Raw genomic sequence first — 4189 nt, 5'->3', positions numbered from 1 at the left:
TTACCATCCTGGTTATTGTAACCTAAATACTGTTCTCCCTTCAGTGACGCCAGCTCCTCAGCTCCTGTCCATCCCTGTCTCTTCTGCTTTATAAATTCTCCCTCTTTTACCAGAGATGGGAACCAGGGGTAGATGAGACAATCAGGGCTCTGCTTACCCCTCAGTGCACTCACCCGTTCATCCACCATCTGTCTATCCATCCATCCCCTCATTCATCTGGCCATGCTTTCACCCACACACTGTCTACACACTAATTCATTCTACCCACTAGCTAACTATCCACCTAGACTTTTACCTATTTACCCACCTATTCATCCATCTATCGATCACCCAACCATCCATCCTTCTCTCCACCTCATGCATCTTACACACTCCACTCACTTCCCATGCAACCAGTCATCCATCCAATAAATCTTGAGTCTTGGCAAATGAATTTGATAATGAATCACTCAGGGAGCCTTGCCCCACTCCTTCTGTCTCAGAATGGGACGAGAACTTCTTTCTCCAAACTCCTCCAGGCGTCCCCTCCCCCCAGCACCGCACTCCTACTCACAGGCCTGCTTGACACCAAAACATATGCTCTTCCCAGCAACACAACACCGTAGAGGAAAACGAATTCCATCTGGGGGCAGGAGGGAGTGTTGAGGCAGATGGGCTTTGGGGATAGACACATGAAGGCCACCAGTGGGTAAAGGAACTGAATGAGGAAGATGGGAAAGGACACCAGAGAGCCTGGGCCAATTGAGACAGGAGGTGACAATAAGGCAGGAAGCTGGCTGGGATGCTCATCTCAGAGGTTCCAGTGCCAGCAAATTCACTACCTCCATTACCTGTAGGCAGGTGAGTCTGGAATCTGCTTCCCTGGAGTGGCCGCCCCCTGTCCTTGTCCTATATCTTGGGGACCCCCTTCTCAACCACATGTATTCATGGTCTCTGGTTCCCCTTAAGTTCTGTCCTTCTGTTCTTCAGTGATTCTGTGACTCTCAGGCACAACCCTGAAAATCTTCTTGTGACACATGTGAAGCAAGGAGAAATAAAACTGGGACCCCTCCTGGAATCTCAGGTCCCTCCCCCATCTCTATGGGCATGCTCATCAGAGGCCTGAGTTCCTGTCACTGGCCTGAGCTATAGTCACCACTCCAGGGAACAGAGTCCCACGTCCCATTTTCCTACAGCTCCTGTGTCATCCTGCCTGTCCCAGCTCTGGTGGGGACCTTAATAAAGACTGCTTCGGGGCCAGTCGCCCAATCAATTAATGGCATCATTTGGAGCAGCCAATACAGGCTGACGTGCCAGGATGGGCATGCTTTTTTTATCAGGAAAATTGGCAAGAAAGTAAGTTTCAAGCTCACGACTTTCAATTCCAGCTTCCTCAAAGAAGTAAATTGATTTTCCCCAACTGAAGATACTTAATCTAGAGAATTTAACATTTCTGTACAAGAGGATGCATATAGGTCTATATATACATATATAAATATATATTTCAATTCCAAAGGGAGCTGAATCTCCGCGAATGTGTGCAGAGAGGCAGCGGCAAAGTGATTCCATGCAAGACCTTGGGTATTTTCCATACTGAAAAGGAGACCTTTTCCTAAATTAATTGGCTTTCTTATCCCTGGGTGTGGAGTCTTTGGCCTTATCAGATCCGTGGACTCAAGCAGTTAATCATTTCTCCTGGGTTATTTCTGTGGGGACCAGGAGGCCTCTCTGAGTCTACTGCCTCTGCCTGCTGCTACAGCCCTCTCGTGAGACAGACTTGCTGATCCTCCATCCCAGCAGCAGCCCTTGACGTGTGCACAGCCCCTGAGGCTTGCCTGTGAGGGGCTGCAGGGGGTGGGAGGGTGAGGGAGTGGTTGGAGGTAGCGGGAGGAATCAGCTCCATTGCATGGACTCTGCTGTCGCACCAACCTGGGTTCAAATGCCAACCCCTTCTGTGATCACCAGCAAATCGCATCCTATCTCTGAGCCTCACTTCCCACATCTGTAAAATGGGGATTATAAGAATGCTTACTGCCTAGGCCCATCACGAACATTCAACAAAAAACGCGTATGAGGTGCTTAACACAGGGCCTGGCTCCTCAGGCTCGATAAACGGTTGGCATCATTATTTCTCTTTAAGTCTCCTTAATTCACTTTAAGGCTCAGTTTTCTTATCTAGAAATTGGGGATAATAACCTCTGCAGTGCAGAACTGCTACGGAAACTAAATGACACAATACACACAGGCAGAAAACTCTAATGCTAATAGGGAAATAACTAAAGAGGCTGGGTGGGATTCTGTAAACTGGAGACAAATGTCACTTTTCAGTTCCTGACAACTGTTCTGCAGGAGAGCCGGCTCAGTGATGCCAGCCAGGTCTTTCACATTTGCAAGAAGCTGGAAATATGAATTTTTTAAAATGCAAAAACCTCCCAATTTTAAAATGCTGGCTACTAATTAAAAATATACATATATAAATAAGCAATGTATGGCCCCCAAAATCATGTTTATGGGCTGGGCAGGCCTGTGTATCACTAGTTTGCAAGAATAAATAAAAACAGTTATTAACATTTATTGTATGTGTACTCTGTACCAGGTAGTGTTCTAAGCTGTATACATGAATTATCCCATTTAATCATCTTGATAACTCTATGAAGTGGGTACTATTATTACACCTGTTCCATAGATAAGAAAACTAAGGCACAGAAAGGTCTCCAGTAACTTAGTTTTCAATAACTTCCTTGTCTTCACTAGCTGTCACTGTGCACCTGTCACTGCTCCTTTGCCTGCCCTCTCTGGATTTCTTCCATTCTGAAGATCTCTGGGCTCCTCCTGAAGTGCTCAGCTCTGTGCATCCAGTGAGAACAGGCACCAATGTTCTTCACAAATCCCAGAAGTTCTGTTCCAGAAGGACTGGGAAGGGAGAACCTCCAGGGGCCCACTGGCTGGCCCCTCCCTAACATGTTCTGGTCACATCACCTGCCTCTGGAGAGGACTGTGGGGCAAGAGGAGAAAAGGGCCCAGCCTGTGGCCCTGTCTTCTGGGTCAGCCAGACAGAAGGGCGTTTAGAGAAGACAACCTTTGCCTACATGCACCTGCATGCCTAGCCCTGGGCTAACCACTGTGCATACAGCAGCCCAACACTGAATTCTCTTGCAAGCCTCTGCAGGGTGGGAATCAGGATCCATGCCATACAGGTGAGCAAATTGAGGATTGGAGAAGTGAAGTGACTTGCCCAAGGTCACCCAGCAGAGCCATCACCCAAGACTCAAATACTGGTCTGATTTAAAACTGACGTTACTTGACTGCGCCAGGATGCACCACACTGAATTCTGCCTGGTCACTGCATTTCCATGCTCCTGCTCTGCTTCTGCTTAAAGGCAGAGCTACGGCTCTACATGAGAGAGGCCAGCAAGGGGGTCAGAAGAAACTGGAAGCTGAGATTGGGGAGCATCCTCTCAAGCACCTCCCCCCAGCGTGGGAGACAGTCTGCTATGCAACTGGTGGTAGGGAGGTGGAAGGATGGCCTGTCCCAGCGCCTGCCAGGTCACATGCCAGGACTGAGGTCATGCAAGGGGGAGAGCTTCACAATGTCCTGGAATTCTCGGAGTCCACTCCTGCTGCTTTCTTAAGCCGCTTTCCCTCCCGCCCATGATGTGCTCCCCCACCCCCAACCTCCTCTCTCTTCAAAGCTGCCCAGCCTCCCTGCAAAGAACACGCTTTCCCAACATCCTCCTTTACATTTTGCCTACATATTTTTACAGCCAAACAGTGCTTTCAAAGGCCTCCTTTTTCATCTCCTAATTAATTTTTATCTTCCAAGACGGAGGGAGGACAACACAGGAGACGCTTATTTGTGATGTCTGCTGCTCCCTGACAACTCTTCAAATGAAATTTCCTTTGCAATGATGGGGCTGCCTCTAGCCATACATCTCCCAGGCTGTGGGACAGGGGCGAGGGGTGCGGAGTCCCCAGGGAGCCCGATGGTCCCTCATCCTGCTGTTGTTGTCTTTGGACAGAAACGGGTTCCCTTCCTCACGTTCTACTCTCACCCAGGGGGGCTTTTAGGACTGTTTGCAGCCTAACCAGGAACATGTTAACCACAGAAATGAAGTTCATCTGTTCTGCACTCGGGGACATTCACGAGACGGTTCTGTCCTCAAAGCTGTCTCCTGCATTTGTCCACTTGGCTCCTGTCACCTTTTCATTC

At 48.7% G+C, this 4189-nt stretch overlaps 1 protein-coding gene across 1 annotated transcript in view; it reads right to left on the bottom strand.

The window, feature by feature from the left end:
- The window catches only part of GRIK3 (glutamate receptor, ionotropic, kainate 3), a 101443-nt gene that overhangs the window by 10998 nt on the left and 86256 nt on the right, over nucleotides 1-4189 (bottom strand). The window lies entirely within an intron of this gene.

The sequence above is a fragment of the Galeopterus variegatus genome, unplaced genomic scaffold, assembly GCF_000696425.1.
Source record: "Galeopterus variegatus unplaced genomic scaffold, G_variegatus-3.0.2 Scaffold5322, whole genome shotgun sequence".
NCBI lineage: Eukaryota > Metazoa > Chordata > Mammalia > Dermoptera > Cynocephalidae > Galeopterus > Galeopterus variegatus.
This window is presented reverse-complemented; position numbering and strand designations above follow the sequence as displayed.